We start from the raw sequence: 19,500 nt of genomic DNA, 5'->3' as shown, positions 1-19,500 counted from the left end.
TCGTTCGGGAATTTCGCCATCGGGCAGTCCCCATTCTCCCTCACCCCTTTACCAACCGATCCAGCCCAATAGCGTTGCCGTCGTAGTCACAGCCCGGTGGCGCCTCCAAAATTTATTGCTCACCAAGTCGATGGATGGCGCATTGATTAGTAACAGGCAATTTCAACGATTGAATCATGACGTCAGGCGTTGCGTCGCGACCGGAGGAAATCGAGGTATATTTCGGGGCGAGAGAATTTTTAAGTCCACAGACCGTTTTTCCCCCCGAGGGCTGATCCCAAAATTACCACACGGAGGGCTGCCACGTGAGTCGCGGTATTTGCAACGGTGGAAAATCCAATTTTTTCTGATAGGCTATTAATTTCCCTCCATACTCATCATTTTGCAAGCCATTTAAAACCGGCACTCCAATTGATTTAAGGGTGTAACTCCGAGTGTTGATGAAATTGTAATCCGGCTATCGCAACATTTCTATGCTATAATGCTTTATATATATATATATATATATATATATATATATATATATATATATATATATATATACTACCTTGATCAAAAAGTTACCGGAATAACCACCGTGTGGCGCTCCCATCGTTCCGATTTGAGTTCTGTTTTTTTGTTAAATTGGTACATCTGTTGTTGATATTCCCTTTAAATCTTAGTGTCATAACTTGACATTTGCAAAAGTTACGTAGCCAAGAGTACATCTATCTCTGTGTGTGTTGGCGATTTTTTACAATTTCAGAAATGGATTTAAATTTGCAACAACGAACTTGTATTAAATTTTGCGTAAAAAACGGATTTAGTGGCGCACGGACGTTGGAAATGTTGGAAAAGTGTTTCGGCAACGATCCTCTAAAAAAACGGTCGTTTACCAGTGGCACGAGCGGTTCAGAAGTGGTCGTGAGTCAATCGAAGATGATGAACGCAGTGGCAGACCATCGACATCGAAAGTCGGTGAAAAAATTGATAAAGTAAAAGAAATGTTGGTCAATAACCGCAAATTAACCATCAGAGAAATAGCGGAGGACTTGAACATTGCCTATGGATCCGCCCAAGACATTGTGGTTAATGATTTGGGTTTCCGTCGTGTAGCAGCAAAGTTGGTGCCAAAAGACCTCAATTTCATGCAAAAAAAGAGACCGTGTTGACGTCGCAAAAGACATGATTTGCGAGGCTGAATCCGATCCCACATTCATCAAAAGGATCATTACTGGAGACGAGACGTGGGTTTATGAGTACGACACTCAATCCAGACATCAGGCAAGTGAATGGCGTTCACCAAATGAGCCGAGACCAAAAAAACCACGTCGTTTTCAGTCAAAAAAGAAGGCAATGCTGACGGTTTTCATGGATTACAACGGTGTAGTGCATCATGAATTTTTGTCAGAAGGCCAGACAGTAAACAAAGAGTATTATTTGGGCGTTATGAGACGTTTGCGTGAAGCAATTCGCCGAAAGAGACCAGAAATGTGGGCAGAAAACTCGTGGATTTTGCACCATGATAACGCACCGTCGCACAGTGCTATCATTATTCGTAATTTTTTGACGAAAAATGCAACAAATACCATCCAACAGCCACCGAATTCACCTGATTTGGCTCCCTGTGACTTCTTTCTGTTCAATCGAGTTAAAAAACCATTACGGGGAACGCGTTTTAGCAGCCGAGAGGAAGTAATGGAAAAATCGCAGGAAGCACTGATGGACATACCGAAAACCGACCGTAACTTTTGCAAATGTCAATTTATGACACTAAGATTTAATGGGAATATCAACAACAGATGTACCAATTTAACAAAAAAAAACAGAACTCAAATCGGAACGATGGGAGCGCCACACGGTGGTTATTCCGGGAACTTTTTGATCAAGGTAGTATATATACATTTATAAAGCAATTAATATATATTGCATTGCATATTATATATAATGACCTATTTTATGATTAATAATATTATTATTAAAGTTCTAACACCACATAATTAATTTTTTAGCAATTCACGCGCGATATATATTATCACTGAGTATTTTTCCTATTTGTCATATCTACTGGAGGAGGTCTCTTCCCGTATTCTCTCCAGTTTACAGACAATCTCTTCAAAGCTGTGAATTTTCCATAAACTCTGATTTTATATGTCAGTCGGATTCTTTTGCTTATTCTCATTCTTCCTCCATCTACTCTCCTTCGATTCCACTTGTAATCAAACAAATCCCTTCTTAAACAGGATCCAATCCAATCCATTGTCATTTTTTAATCATTTATACCTTTACCTTCCTTGTCTCGCTCTTCTTTACACTGTGTCCGTCGCCACTATTGTGTAAATTATCCTCCATACATGTACTTAAGGGTCCACACACAATCAGTGTGTATTCCACAGGTTCAATTTGCTTTTTAATAATTTATTTATTGATTAAAATTATTATTGTTATCTCAGTTATGCAATGTGTATCATTATTTGTCATGCTTCTCAAATACTCAAAGCTATTTATTTGTGTGGAGGACTGCAAATTAATGCAATCAAAAAGAATAAATTATGCAATATTATTTAATAACGTGATTACATGTAATCTGATTGTGCCTGAATATGGCATGATCATATCACTCGATATATGATAATGCCAAATAAGTAATTGTGTTTACTGAAAAAGAGCAATAAATATTATTACTTATTTGGTTGAAATTATTTTTTTCTGTAGTACTCACGTACAAACAAAGTGAAATATGGTATTGATTGCATGAATGATTACTTCGTGCTTGTTTACAATAATAATTTTCGTGATTTTGGATTTAGATTTCACTGCTATCTGTTAGTAACATTTTTACTGCAAATTAGTGCAACTGTTGAAGTTTCTATAAAGGCCATGTTTCCAGGGGCGCGATGACATATTTCCGGAAGTGATAATTCGCTCATTCATTTCATGTATCGTCAAAAGTAGGAGAGAACAAACTCAGGAGTTGACTTGCACCCCAGTTGTCTAAGGAGACCTAATTTTCCTTCAATCATGCTTATCCCTGGTTTACGAGCTCACTGCTCATTATGGGAAAGATCGAATGGAAAATTTACCATTTAAAAGTGAAAAAAATATATTGAATACTGAATAAGCAAGAAGTTTCAATAATTTTTTCCATACATATTATTTATTACAGTATTTGAACTACATTTTTGTTGTATTTATGTTCGAATTCCTCGAGGAATGAAATAGTTGGTCATTCAAATACGTGTACATTGGAACCTAGAGAAGAATAATGGTATCTGATAGTATTTTATCTATGAAGTAAAATAGATTAGTTGATACATTTTGCTTAAATTCTCTTTCTCAGAGTTTTATGTTGCAATTTTATTAGAAAATAATCATGCATGAACCCTAAACCTATGGTAATATCAATGTAACAGCGGCTATGGCAAAAAAATAAACGAAATCGGTACAAAATTAGGAAAATATTTAGTGAAATATGAAAATAAATAAAACTTGCTCCTTTGGAATAGGAAACATATAAATAATTTTTAGACAATATTAATATATTGAAATCCAGGTCGTGTGACATTTTAGCCTTGTCAAATTTTGTAAACATACATTTGTGATATTAAATTATCATTCAAAGATATTTGTACGGATAACTGAAAAGTAAATCTCATTGCAATGCGTGCTAGAATTACTCCCTTTACCACTGTGAAAACATTTCCAAAAAAACTTGAGATGATATTCTTTTGACATTGCAAAGCTATAATTTCATCTGATACAAAATCAATTCATTATACAATGCCATTTTCACAGGAGATTAAATTCTTTCCATCACTTTTATAGATCTTTAGCTTATTGCTTACAAAATTCATTCATGTGTTAATTACAATTAATAAATTCAACTTTTACAATGCTCAATACTCTGCAGAGCGCACTTCTTCGAAAGTTCTTTTTATTCAATTCAACTTTTTTGCTATTGGAACAACACATGGTGAAGATTCTCCTTGAATTTTGTCGGTACGGGTACTCTGGAAATAATTAATGCACTTAAACTTAGCATACGGAAGTCCTGAGAGGTTGTTTCGAAATATATTATATAGATCGTATATACGATAGGTTAAAAATAAATAAAAGTGATCGAGTTGGTGGTGGCTATCGTATTGGCTTACCACCGAAAGGGCCCGGTTCGAATTCCGTTTGGTCTTGTGCTTGTGACATAAAATCATACTTATAAAATGGGCATCATATGAAAATATTTATTTCATGATATATAGTATAGCTAGTTTAAAATTTATTAGGCCATCATTTCTTTCACCCCTTAAACATAAAAAATAAGTAAACAGTAAATAGAAAAATATATGGTCATCGACTCTATTGTTTTGCCAGTATGCATTGTGATTATGAACCGCGAGAATGTAGTTTATTTTAGGGTTTTGAGATTTTCAGACCCTGTGTCCTTGGTAGCACCTGTTTTCAATAATTTTCGGTGGTATAAGAGTACAATAGCAGTAGAACACAATACTGTGGCGGATATTAGCGGTAGCACAGTTCTTCCAATTAGAAAATTAGATTTAGCGAATTTAAAAATTAAAGCTCAATGCTCCATGCCCAAAAGATGTGACCAACAGGATGTTTAACGTTCACGAATAGGATTTCGTCGTGAAGAATGGATGGAACTTGAATAGCCGCTACTAGGCTATCGTATCTCGTTCTGAAAGGGTAGCTTGTGTAGACTTTATGATTAGTTAAATGTCGTATGATATCCTTTCAAGTTTCCATTTCCTGGAAGTAATGAATGCGTAGGAGGAATAAATACGATCCTGGTTTATTGTTTATCCTTTACTCCATCCTCTGCTCCTCCACTTCATCTCCGAAAATCCTCTTTTCGTATGGTTTACTTCTTCTCAGTCAAAGCCTTAAACAATAAATATTCCTCCTTCTAAAATTATTTGACCACCAACTTGGAATGTGATTCACAATGAACGTGCTTGATTTTACTTGGCATCCACCCCACCAAAGGGTCACATTCCTCCTTTCTGCAATGTAAAACCTAATGGTGTAAGAAACATCAGTCTGTCAGGTCGGAAAAAACGTCGCGTTTTAAGGCGGAAGAGGATGAAAGGAGATTGGAATTTTTGAAGAGCACCAAAATAGAATTTGTAAAAAGAGAGAGAGAGAGATAAAAAGAAGTAAATTTCCATGGAATCGGTTTCGAAAGAAAAAAAAAGTAATCGCCTCGCCAAGGAATAATATTAAGGGCGAAAAAAAAACTCTGTATCAAAAGGAAGGACTCCACACCGAATGCGAAATAAGTCCCCGTCCCTTTCTCGATCACCGTCCGAAAGCTTCTTTAGGAAAATGCGAGTTAATTTACGGGCGGAAATGGCGATCTTTACGCCTCCGTTCCTCTCCCTGCTTCCCGTATTTCCCACCCCCCTCTCCGTCCTTCCTTTCCTCCCTCCCTCTCTCTCTCGCTTACTCCGTCTCTCCATCGTGCGCATTCCACCCATAGGCAAGCCCCCAGCACATCCTCGCCCAGCAACTTGCCCTGTCTCTTCACCCAAGCCATTCCCCACACCCTCCCGCTGACGGGCTTGGGGAGAGAAACGGGAAGGGCGTGTGCGCATTCGTTCGCGGAGGTTCCCCACCCAAGTGAGGGGGATTCGCCCTCCGCCCCGCATTCCCCACTCCCTTCGGGTACCCCTCAACAGCGTGCCATCCAGAAGACCCCTTCTTCCTCCTGGGGGTTCGAGCCGTTAAGGAGAGAGCATACATAAATGACGTCGTCTCTCCCTCCCTCCTACCTCCCCCACCCAGGGGTTAGGGACGCAGAGGTCCTTAGAGAGGCCTGGAGGGAAGCATTTGAGATATTGTGACAACGGCGACACGGGTGGTCCGAGAAGTTTTTATTTTTTGAAGTTATGAAAATTTTTAAAGAGGAAGCTTGAAAGATTCATGGCCCGTAATAATTCTAACAAAGGAGAGCATCTATCCAAAAATCCCCATTTACTCTCAACGTTTTGATTTATTAGACCGTTCTCTGCATTGACTTCTGCATGTTATTCGGGGGGAGCTCAGTGGAATACAGCAAGTCTCAGAAGAGTAGGCGACCGAGGCGGACTCCTGCTGAAGGAGAACGGAAGGGATGAAGGGAGATACGCTAGATGATATACTAGCAGTAGCGAAGTGTAATTTTGGTGCTTCGGCGGAATGAAATATTTTAGGTGAAGTTTTACTTTGATCAATGCCTAAATTATTCTGCATACTGCGAAATTTAGAGGCTATATTTTAAGTTTAAATTTAATTTCTACTGATATTGAAAACTTGAGTACGCACAATTGTGCATGTTCAAATCTAATTACGAATGCCCAATAGTATGAAATTGAGAGATTCAGTGATCAGCTAAGAATTAAGTGTGCGAGTACTCTTTGAGTTGCGACGAAGTAAACCGCGAAAATTTTGTCAAATAATTAAATTCTTAAAATAAGATAATTCGACAATTCTTCTCCATGCAACTAATTTTATCATGTTGGAGAAAAAGAGTCGATATTACGGTATATGGTTCAAACTACTAGGAGACTCTTAATATCTAAATAAAAAAATCGAAAAGAAGCATTGAGGGTGCACTATAGGAAATATATAGTAAAAGCTACTCGAGAATTTTATATACGTATGCTAACATGCTCTTCGGAGCAAGGTGTAGCAAAAAAAACTGTGATTGGCAAGAGGAGTCATCAGGATTAATTCTTTCAGCTGCGAAATCCACTCCAAGTGGTTTTACGCGAAAGGGAGACGCAAACGTGATGTTGAATTCTGTTGCTACGAGCATCCCACTTTTACGAAAAACGTATCACGCGCCTCGAATCCTCGGTCCACGTCGTATATTTTGAGCTTTGCTTTTTTTTCGATCACCAACTGGCTTGATCAGAACTGCTCTCCTACGATTTTCCTCTTTATGAAGGGCTCCCTATAACGAATTCCCTTTATGGCTCGTCATTTAATTCACTTTAAGTGCCAGTGTGTTTAAAATGAAGGGGGAAGGCTAGCAAAGAGAGGGCAATCGTCGATGTTGGCCAATTTTTAATAAAACAAGGTCACTATTTTATTAATACAGTTCAACCTCTCAGCCGACTGAGTTTACAATTTGATTTTTCCGATCTCGGCGTCAAAGCGATGAACGAAATAAGTAATCAATGTAGAGATAGGGAATGGCTTTTGATTATAGCATCAGGGACCATCAAACTGTTTGAATTCCAGCCCTAGCCACGGCTCCTGCATCCGGAATTCAAATTAGGCGCGTGTTTTCGGTGCAAAAAACTAGCAATGCTCAAGCTTTGATTTAAACTGCTCGCAATTCACCCGTTAGAATCCAGCGTATCATCGGAATGCGGAAGTTTTTTTCATTCCCTAATTTTCACTCCGATGGAAGCCGATTTCGTTTGCAATCATTACCGAAAGATACTCTGTCGAACTTTTCTTTCTTTTATCCAACGTCCTTTTGCTTACTTTAGCGGTAATGCCTAGGTGATTTCTGGTGTTGTCGAAGTTTTGGCATTTGCCAAGAATCTGATAAAACCGCAGCTTTTGTTTTAAATACTTCGGCGCCGTGGAGGATCCTGAGAAATGAGTTCTCTCGTCGCACCAATTAGGCGTGCATTCCTCGAGGGAAATATTGTTTGAAGTTTCAGGGGGCGATCATAGCTCCTCTGGTTTTAGTTGCCTTCAGGAAACATTTTAGTTGTGTGAGTTTCACCATCAATCAGGATGACTTGAATTCCTTGGGGCCAGAAAGCCCATTCCAATCAGTCATTCCAACATCAGGCGCGCGTCTTCGTTGTAATTCGAAACCGTGATGCTATTTGTTGGCCCAGTCAAAGTCATCTATTTAAAGAACCCTCCTGATTCAAAAATCGATGCGGGTAATTCACGTTAAGGTTAATGCTAGCTAGTACCATAAATATTCTGTCCATGGTATTATAAAGGAAAAAAAAGAAAAACTAACGTGTTTATATATTTTCATGGAGTTAAAGCCTATGCCTAATGGTTTCTCTAGGAAACTCAGACTAATATGCTAGCCCTACAAAATAATTTGCTGATTTGAATCGAATTCACTGAAAACTTTAACGCATGACCATTTTACTGCAATATCGAAGTAAGTTGTGCTTATTCAAAGAAAGGTAGGATTTCTTTTGTATAAATTCAATAAAAATAGCTGATAATGCAATTTTTTAAAGCATTGATAGAGAAAGCGATACCTATTGTTCAGCCCTTATGCTATTCTCCACAAAACTCAGGATGGGCATATGCGGTAGTAAACGCCAGGTGGTAATAATCCCCTTAGGGATAAATGAGACTACAGACAGTAGTAAGGGTTAGTAGTGGTAGCGCATGTTATGAACTGAATCTTCTCGCAGCTGTAATGCGGATTAACTCCTGCCCCCCCTTTCGAAAGCAATGACGGCTCACGTGGTTAATTCTCACCGCGGTTTAACTCGAAACCGGATATCATGTAACTCGTACGGTCAGGTGGTAAGTGAACATCGGCTTTAGTCACTTCTCCAGACAAACTTTTGGCTTACTGTTATAATGTATCAGCTCAGATCAATTAATTGGCGGGCAAGTTTTGTCTTTCTGGAAAACTTAATTTTCACGGTCTGATGCAACTTACAAATCGTTTTTTACTACAAGAAGCTTTGAGAAAAAATAAGCGCTCACCAAATGATGCTGTAGTCAAGATTGTTGAGACCAAAAGAGTCGCAAGCTATTTGAAAAGCGAGGGACTGTCTACATGGTTACCCAGTGGTTGACCCCTCTTTGATGAATGCCTGTGATACTTTTTGTTGTTTTCTCGCAAAATGTGAGTGTTACTGTGAAATCGCAACGCTAATAGTGACTCAAGATCTTATTATATGCTAGGGTTCCGAATGGGTATGTGAAAATCACAACTAATCTAGGAGCCTGGAATTATAGTATGTTCAATACCTGAGTTTACGCATCTAAATTAATTAAGTACCGATTGAATGTGATTTGATGACATATCAAGTCTTACTAAGTTCTTTCGAAGGGTTAAGTATATTTAATATTATTTGTGTTGTTTTTACTTTTAATTTGGTAGGTTATGAGTTGTGCAAAAATTAAATTTCGTCAATTTTATGGCAATAGGTAGTTAACCTAGAAAAGACAACAAATTGTATTGACGTACCCAAGGTGATAGATTTAGAGAGGCAAACATGCTGAGCAACCTTCGGCACATGCAAACGTCTCAAGTCCATAGGAATTGAACGCAACAGAATTATATCACAACAATAATTTATTCAAGTTTAATGATAAAGATTGATATTTACTTACTCTTTTTCCGACATAGGTTTAGTATAGAGAGCAATTACGTACAAAAATGTTAATGAGTCCGTTATTAGATTTCATTAAAGAGAGTTCACGTTTGATGGTGATCGTCCTTCTCCACAAATTGGACTCGCATAATTTTTAACTTCGTAATATAACAGAATTTTTTTGTAGTTAAGTCATTAATGCCCACAGACTATACGACCGCAACTCTACACTTACTGTGTATTCCTGTTTCCTGGTATGGATATCATGCAGGTGACTTCCAAGGTACATGTTGTACAAGATTACGATTGTCATACGATTCCAATATCAGATTTCTAAAGAGTACATTTATTTGGCATAGAATGCCTGCATTTATTGAATGGTATTATATAGTAATCGAGTTTCGAGTCATCCACCAGGTCTCTCGGTGACGAAAGTGAAATTGTATGTTTTTATCGGTAAATCATATATTAGTATACATTATGGAGGGTAACGAGATGTTCACAGGAGAAACGTATGTAGTGGCTTCTGCTGTAAGGAAGAGTTGCGTAGGGGATCAGAGAGCAAGAGGGAGGGGCAAGGTAGAGATACAACAGAGGTTTAAAGCTGCGGAAAGGAAGGTAGGGGAGGTAGGAAGAGCAAAAGACTATTGATATTAAATATTGTGAGTTAGGAAGGAAATTTTGCTGTGACGTTTTTCGGTATAAATTGACTGCCATAAAACCTTCTGAGTTCCATATAAAACGATGATGTTAACGAAGCATTATACCCTTCTCCTCCACCCTTACTGGACCAAGGAATCTTACCCTCTGGGCCTCCTGAAATTGATGTCAAAAGAAAGCAGTTCTCAGCAATATACATGGCGTCGGACCTCGGGGGTTGGAGTGGGTAGATCTTCCACCGAGGCTACATTATTGCCAAGCCGCATTTGAATATCGTTCATATAAAATCAACGCCATAATTCTTGCATTAAATAAAATCTCCAAGTAAAAATATAATTTAAATAAAAAATTAAATAAAAAAAGTTTCGTTTTATTTTACTGACACTAATATCCAATGGAATTAAAAAATCTCTAGACTTGAGTAACATTACATATGTAGAATAGAGTGTAGGAATTGGTAATGTTGCCCCCGTAATTCAGCCATTTTTGCCATTAAATCTCTGTGTGCGACAGTTGTAATAGCAATAAATAGAACAGATACTATAAGAGCTGCTGACTATTTTCAGCTTAAATGTCAGAAAGGTGAAATCAACTTTCGCCTTTATTTCTAACCAGAAGTAACCTTGAAATGGACGCTGATTTCCAGTGACTTTTAATATGTCAAAAATTAGGATGTATCCTATAATATTTTGTTTAAAAAAATTATTTATATCAATGATTACATGCGTAGTTTGTGTATAAGAGTAATGGGAATGTTCATGATTAAAGCTTCGTTCAAGCACTGTAAATCAGATTTAACATAAAATTACTCCTATTTGAATTTATGAATGCAAATTTCATCTAATATTCATGTTTGCATAATGCGAAATCTCTTGATAAATGGGAGAGACTGAATCATGGCAGAACATTAAGATTTTTTCACGATATTACATGGCATTATAAGATTATAGATATTCGATAGAGTAAAAAAAAATCCGATCTAAATTATCCGCCATTATCTCATGCAGGTTTCGAAGACCCAAACGGTGAAAAGGAGGGGTACCCCGATTTGATTTACAGGTGAAGTTCTACTGTTTTGATAATAGCTCATTATCTAACCTACAGTTCAGTAGCATGAACGTGTGCCTCGGATTCAAAATCAAATAATTCTCAATTACCTTCAATGAACCGAATTTACCAAACGTAAACTAGAATTTCCCATTACTCCCCATGTAATTATCTGTGCAAAATAGCATCGTGTGCGAAACAGCATTGCATAAAGCACACTTAGTAAATTGTTGGCTTGCTCCGGAATTGGTAACAATAGCTAGCGTGTGGGCAGCATCTGCGTGTGGGCACTTTTTCCCTAGATTCCGAGGTCAGGCCAAAACTTCGAGCCTAATCGTGAGGCATAACTTTGTTTTCATCTGAATAACTCCATTAAGTGTTGCTAATAGAATAAATTCCTATTATTTGACTTCTTAATCGAGATTTTTTGCCCATACTAAAAAAGAGAGATTTTTTGCATTCGATTTATGACCGACGTACCTTGCTTCCTCAACCATATCTCATGGCATTTGTATTTCCTATATTAAAAGTTCCCAAGCTTCGCTTATTTTCTTTCTCATATCGGAACTGTATTAGCAATTATCACTTTACTTTAAGTCAGGATCATTCTTACCATTTCTTTCAATTCATATTTTTTCCTTCAGCAATTATTCTTCTCCTATTTCCTTAAAAATACGCTCATTTTTCTCCGAAATATTTTCCATGTAAGTAAGCTTTACCTTATTCAATGCCCACTGCCCTTGACGCTCAAAACAGACCTCTAATTTATCGAGAATCTCCTTAGTTTTCTTTTGATTCATCTTCATCCCTCATAGGTGATACTGACTCGAAAATTAGCGAAGCAATAGCTTCAGTTCCTTTGATTATTAGTTAACAGCAAATTTATTTGATTGAATCATAACCTTCATATATTCCTCCTCTCGGCTCATCACATGCCTCATTTACCGTTTCCTCAGTGAAAATGAGATAACTGAAAGGCGGCAACGGAAAACTTGAACTTAATTCCATGACTTCCCCTACTAATTTTCCATTCACTCCTTACTGTTGTCTGTTTCTGTTCTGTTTCATCGATATTTTGAACAACATACCTATGTAAATACGTTGTCAAAGTCCAGGAAGCGAATATCGACCTCACATGTTTTCTTATTTCTTTTTATGGGCGTTCGAGGGGTTGTTCTTTCGGTAACACACTCCTCTCCCATTTTGGGACCCAAACTGATCAAGAAATAAAAATACCGGTTATCCATTCTCCATTATTTTTGATGATTTGGTTTTTATGAAACCTAAACCCCATACGCAAATGAACTAATGTTTTTTTCTGTCCACAAATACTTTAACCTTTTTTTGGAATGGGGATTCATTTTGACCTGAAGAAGTCTTCCGTTCAAGAATGTTCCTCATTAAAGCCTCGACGCAGCCGAAAGAAGCTCTTCTTTCCTTTTTTTTGGGTCATTATTAATTCCGTAGGGATATTATCTTTCCCAACTGCTTTGTTCGTCTTCATTTCTCGTGGCTCTTTTAATATCTCAATAACTGCTAATTCTGGATCCGATTATCTTCGCCCACGTCACATTCCTTTTCTGAGTCAGTTGGCCTAATATCTTTGCCATAAAGGTCTTCAATGATTCCATCCTCTTTTCCTGAATCTATTTCTATCTCCTTATTAATATCCTAAGTTTTCTCGGATAAACGAAGGAATGAAATGACTTCCTCACTTTATTTTTCAGTTTTCCGCTCACCTTTCTTACTTCTGAAGTGCCGACATGTCATCGCACTGTTCCCTTCCCCACTTTTTTTTACCGTATCGGTTACCCGGCAGAATGTATTATTCGGATTTTTGTACATTCCAGTCCAAGCTCCTTCTGCGCTCCGTAATTCGCTAATTCTTTCTGTACTGTATCTTTAAGTATTCTTTCATGTACATGTATGTACGTTTGTGATATGTGATATTCTGATTATTTTCGTGTTTCTTCCTCCCATTTTTCTTCTGAAGCTTCTTTATCTTGTTCTTAAAATCTCCCTTTTTTCTTTTATATCATTTCCTATATATTTTTCCTTCCTCCCCTCCTCTCCGTGGGATATATCCACCTATGGAGTTATGTAGTCATTATGTGCTTTTTGGCATTTTTTCTGTTTTCAATTTCGTCTCTGTTTTCCACTTTTGCATCAGCACTCTCCCTTTCCGTTAGTTGTGGCAATTAAATGCATGTCACTAACCTTTAAAGGCAACCAAGATATATATGAACTAAATTATCACTAAATAAATAAACTTGGCATTTTTTCACGCAAAAAAATCTTTATCATAATACTACTGGTTTAGACGCATAGGCGCTATCATCAGGCATGTAATACTTGATGATGTCGCCTATCCATCGAAACCGGTAGTGTTATAATAAATTTTTTTGTTGTGAAAAAATACCAAGTCTATTAATTTATTCAGTGATCATGAATTTTCACGAAGTATATGCCCAAACGTCGTATTGAAATTAATTATATTATTATGGTCGTTTAAAGCTACTATGTCTTCTAAGTGTATGACGATTTCAAGCTGGAACAGGTATTTTTTCCATTAAAAAGAATACTCCTTTCATGCCACTTCATCAGTTGAATGACTATGTGAAAAGTGTTAGGAATGATGTTTCAAAATATTCACCTGAAGAGATATTCACATTTTACCTTAAATATCTTGAAGATTTGAAATTTTAAAAATGCCCTCGGAATTATATATTGTTGTCAATTACATTTCTTTTATTTTATGGAGGACATTTAAATTAATGATAGTGAATTCAAAAAGGATCATTCCAAGCAGTTGGTGATTAGTAATAGAATTGATATAATTTCAGCCTCTGTAATTAATATTAATAAATGTTTACATCAGGTAAGAACTCTTTGTCAAATTATAATCTTGCTGTTAATTAAAATTATCCATCGATAACTCCGAATTACTTGTCAATAATCAATAATTATTTCCAACTATTAGTAGCTATATTATTTTTTAATATAAGGAATTTTGACGATTGTATTTAAAATATGTTAGCCACATTATGTCTACAAAAATGAGCGAACGGGGAACACAGGAATGATAAGCGAACTTAGGGCTCCTAACAGCGGTTTAAACTAGTGATACTGCGGGAATTACAGCAATTAAGGAGAAACCGCCAGGAAAGGGACCAATGATTCAAATACTGTCTTAAATTTTTGCGAATAGGAATGAGTTATCGTCACGGTTGGAGGAGGGGGTAGGATGGGGAGAATTTTTTCAGACGTGTTGAATAAATATCGGAAAATTTTGATTTTGACAGAATATGGAATTGAAATAATTATTCAAAGTACTAAGGAACCGTGTTTGAAATAGTTGTGACGAATTCGGCGGTATTAATTAATTTGCAACGAGAGGCTTAGGCTAATTTTGGACCCCCAAACTCCGAGATTAGTACGAAAGGAGATCTCTCCAACCAAAGGCAAGGGACTCGGAAAGCTCTTACAGATTACGTTCTTTTGATGAAACAAATGAACGGTAGGCTCGAAAATCCCCTTAGAATGGCGAGATGAATGCAATTAGTTTGCGGGAATCTCAACCCGAATTATTCATGGCATTTAGTGAATGGGACGCGCTCGTTCGAAGATTTGGATGAACTGGGGGAGAGCTTGGCGGGAGAAGGGGAGTCTTATAGGGAGCATCCCTTCAGGGGTAGATATTGTAAGTTAGAAAGTTGGGAAAGAGGCTGGGTCCAGCCTATTCTTTGCTCAGGATGCCCCCTCAGCGTATGACTGTGACTTCCTCTCGGTACAACCAAAAATTTTACTAAAATTGGTGTACATTAACCTATCCATTCCGGGAACGGATATTTGCAGATAAATGACATGACCGATCAAATAAAATGAAAAGATAAAATTTAATTTTTGCCGTAGAACAAGCGTGACACTCTTTGCATTTAATTGGTGGTTTTCTGAACCATGTCTCAACCTAAAATTAGCTCTTCTGGGATCTTCCCGATTCGAGAGCCATTTCATGTCAAGGATACATTTTTAAAGTATGTTTTCCGTCCCTAAGATCGCACCAAAAAATAAGACGAAACACAATCATATATACATTTTCAGGTTTTTATCCTTTCTTCATGGCAAAATGTCTGGTTTTGTCAGTTGCGCTATACACACGCACACGATATCCGCAGATGAAGGTGATGCCATTTTATATGTTTCTAGCCGTTTATGTTGGCCAACGCCAGTGGCTTCATCGATTTAGATGTGGGTGTTTATATACCTGTACATGTACATATACACCGTATTTGGAGACAGCAATTATGCTTACACTTGGACGACCAAGTTTCACTGTTACATCATAGATTTGGGGAGGAATACATTTTTGTGCTACCTTAGAGAGACAGTGTTTTTATAATGACCTTGTATACCACCCATAATTCCTTTTTCAGGATTCACAAGCCTTTATTTACTGTCCATCCTGCTATTACCCTAAACTATTCCGCCAAACTTCCCATAATTCTCACCAAACATCGCTACTTTCGTTTCAAAGCAGAAGCTATCCAAGACCCATGCAGTTATTGTGGTCTTTCTGCCAAAAAAAATGTCTTGTGCATGTATTAAAAGGCAATGTATCTCCGTACTAAAATTGGCTCTTGGGCATTCTTACTAACAGAAAACTTTGAAAATGTGGTGAAATAATCTTTCACGAGTGAAAATTATTCATTGGAATTGTTTTGCAATTTCTTCGAAATAATTACTTCTTTTAGTTTATAATTCAACAGTTCCAGAGTTTATCTTCCCTGATCAGTATTTGGATATCGTCCAATTAATGCTGAATTTACACAAGACATTTCTATTAAGGGAACTTCAGATAAGGAACGGCTATGGCGAAATGTTATTCAGGAAATTTCACGGAAGAGTCATCAAAATTATAATTTTTACGACAATATAATCACATATGTATTTGAATTCTATTATAGTGTTGAATATATATATATATATATATATATATATATATATATATATATATATATATATATATGTGTGTGTGTGTGTGTGTGTGTGTGTGTGTGTATGTATGTATTTGTATACGTATATATATTTGCATAGTGATTTTTTTAAAATCAAGATACTTAAGCCAAACTTTTCAGGTGAGTGCATTCCCTCGAATGGACTACTGAAAGATTTTCTGAGATCTATATTTCTGTCTGTGGTTTTTCTGTGGATCTATATATCTGTGGTTTTTCACAGCAGCTATTCGAAAAATAAATATCTAAACTTATATAAACAGGATCTCTACTTTTACCCGCAGACAGTAGTTGATACCATCAAAACAAATTTAAGCACACTTAATCCAACTCCGTGCAACCCTTTCTCATCCCTGTGCCATTACCAATCGTGTTTGCACACTCACAGTACCCGGTATCTTTCGGGTTATGAATTTAGGTGTAGAATTAAATTCTTGGATGAAGTAATCATCGCTACCAAAATATCGGTCGGCCTGGAGGAAGCAAGAGCCATATATAAATTTCCGACCCCGTGGGACTAAAAGAGAGTATTACGGAGACAGGAATGGTGGTCAAAGGTGGCTTTTTGTAGGGTAGTGTGGCCATAGCATTTTTCATTACGAGCTTCCACAGAAATCACAGCGCCGGCATGTGCATTTGAAATAATATAAAAATCACATGTCCCTGGGGGGTGGGGTGCTCAGCATAATACCGTTGGTATCTTAACGAAGGAGGACTGTCGCAGGTTCTGCGGATTTCGAATGTTGCCGGGGCCTTTGTGCTACTTAGGATCAGACATTTTCGCAAATACGGACGCGGCTCTGTTGTCGCAGGAGTATGGGTTTGGCCTTAAAGAGGATTCTCTGTCACAAGCCAACTAGAGGAAGAATAAAATAATTCGCATTCCAAATGTTTTATTGTAAATCTTTAGTGCCGAAAAATTCGCCGTTGCTCTCGACGTCACGAGCTCAAGTTATTGAGAGATAACGCTCACTGTCATAGGCGGTTCCTATTTCATGACGTCAGATCTGCGTGCTTCTCTTCTTGTAATGGTTGAGTTTGATAGTATTCTGAGTCACAGTTCAAGAGTCGGTGAGTAGAAAAACGTTTTCAGGCACTGTTTGGTTGAAGGAGTACATGTCAGAATTAATTGTTGCACTTTTCCACTTTTATGAAAAATTACTTCGCGTTACTTTCTTTTAACTATCTGATGATAACTCGGGTGTAAGTGAACTTAAATAGACGCATTATTATAATATTCTTCCCGCGTGATTTGAATATTGCCCTGTTATAAAACGGTGTTTTTTCATGTAAGTAGCTTCGTTCGTGATAACTGTATTTGTTTATCTAATATCTTTGTATAGTTGCAATGAATGTGCATTGCATGGCTGGTGACCTAACACCCCCAGCCACTGGCCCGAGCGGCGTATTATGTGGATGTAGTTCGTAAGTGATTTATTTGTTTGACAAAATATCCTCATGTATTCAATCCAGCAGAGGAAAATGTAAACAGTGATCCAGAGTTGGAGTTGATTGATTTTAGATTGAGGCATGGTATCCAGGGTTTGAATATTAAGCTGTCTCGGAACCAGTTGGCTGTCGTAAGAACGCGAAGTCTTTTGTAATGCTACCAGGGTAATCCAAGAGATAAATTTAATTACACCAAAATCATGGGATCAAAATTTTAAAGTTAAATAAAATTTCATCAATCGAGTATGCATCGAAGAAGTCTTACTCTAAGTTGTCAAATCGCCAAGCTGACGCTCAACTTGCCAGCCATTGATTTAAATAGGAATATTCGTTTATTTCAGTCGTTTTTATTGTCAAACCCCTTACTTCCTCGAAGGTTTCCATCTATCATTCCTCTCTAATAGCCCTAATATTTGTATCTAGGGTTTCTCTGGGTGGTTCTCCCTTCTGTAATGGTTATAAGAAATCAGTTATTTCTCAAGATATGGCCAATTCATTTGGCTCTTCTGTTCCTCATCATGCCCAAATTGTCTTAACTCGTCCGAATGTCTCTTCATTTCTTATTTGGTCTGCTAGCTTTATCTTCAGTATTCACTTCCTGCACTATGCTTCAGCGGCATATTATCTTCTCTGGTGAATTATTTTCAATTATCTATGTCTCTGATGGATAGTGCCACACATTACACGAATTTCTTCGCGTATTGTTCCTTTTTTCCGAGAATATTTTTTCTAGGCATAGTACGATGGTGTATTGCTAACTTTTAATTATTACTAAAAAATAATCGAAATTCAAACTTAATTTTTATTTTTTATTCTTAAGATTACAATCAATAATCACGATGCAGAGTTCAAAATATCTCAAGCCGTGTTTGCTTCTGACAAGGAGTCACTAGTCGTGGAGCCAAGCGTGCTGAAACCTTTGAAATAGGCAGTTCTTTGTGAATGGTTTTCCACACACTGCCGTAGCTGAGATCAGTCTCATTCTGGATCATTTGGAATCTTGCTCTTCTGTCTAATGGGATAAAGTCCTCCTTTTTCTTCATTGTGGCAGCATCGTCCGTGAGTGATGGTCTCCCACTTCTTGGATCTGTTTGTGAGGGACATGTGGCCAGTTTGAAAATTCCTTATCCATCTCAAAACTGTGTCTTACGACGGGATGTCATTTACTTAATCAACTATCATTTCATCGTGGATTTTGTGGGCACTGTAACCTTTCAAATGACGGAACTTGGTCACACTGCGAGCATCTATCTTCTTCACACTGCTAGTGTCTTCAATCGACAGATTCATGAAACAAAACAAATCAATATTAATGCATGCTACAATGTCTGTACATAAGGATCAATTGCTATGCAGAATAAATTTTATCCAGATATTTCGGTTATTATTTAGTGATAATTACTTAAAAACGGTATCCCCACGTAGTTACCTTTATGTGCTGAATATCTTCTTATTAAAAGCTATTACACGCCCACTCTCTTTCAAACTCCTTCCCTTTAATTCATTCATGCATTCATTCATTTGAGCATTGGAATGGAAGGAATTCAATGCGCCGAAGGATAATCAATATTCGACAAAAATAGCCACTGTTGTGAGGAAACGTATTTCTATAGGCTTCTTCGCCCAAATCACACTTCTTGTTTACGATATAGCTGCAGTTTTAAGATGATCGACATGTTTTTCTACTTCCAATTCATTTTCCCGTATCGGTAAATTCACGGACCTCTCAACGCAAAGGAACTCTGCATTCAGATTTTCACTATTAAGTGTCATCCGAAAACAACAAATTCAATTATGTGGCATTTTAAACAATGTGTGTTATTCATGAGGAGTGTAAAGTGTAGCTATAGCCGCCCTGTAGTCCTCAGTATCCAGATACTAACAGGTTCCATAACAATTTAAAGGTATTTCATGCGCTACCCAAAGGGATCGCCGCCATGTCGGGGAGACGAAAATCTCCCTTCCTTCGCGGTCGCTTTCAATAAGGTCTGATATGAAAACACATACGGAGTGTACTAAGTTATTTGTCAGGTGTAGTTCTA

This window comes from Hetaerina americana, unplaced genomic scaffold, assembly GCF_022747635.1.
Source record: "Hetaerina americana unplaced genomic scaffold, ioHetAmer1.1.p SCAF_1, whole genome shotgun sequence".
In the NCBI taxonomy this organism is placed as follows: Eukaryota; Metazoa; Arthropoda; class Insecta; order Odonata; family Calopterygidae; genus Hetaerina; species Hetaerina americana.
The sequence above is the reverse complement of the archived record's forward strand: the minus strand, read 5'-3'. Positions refer to the sequence as shown.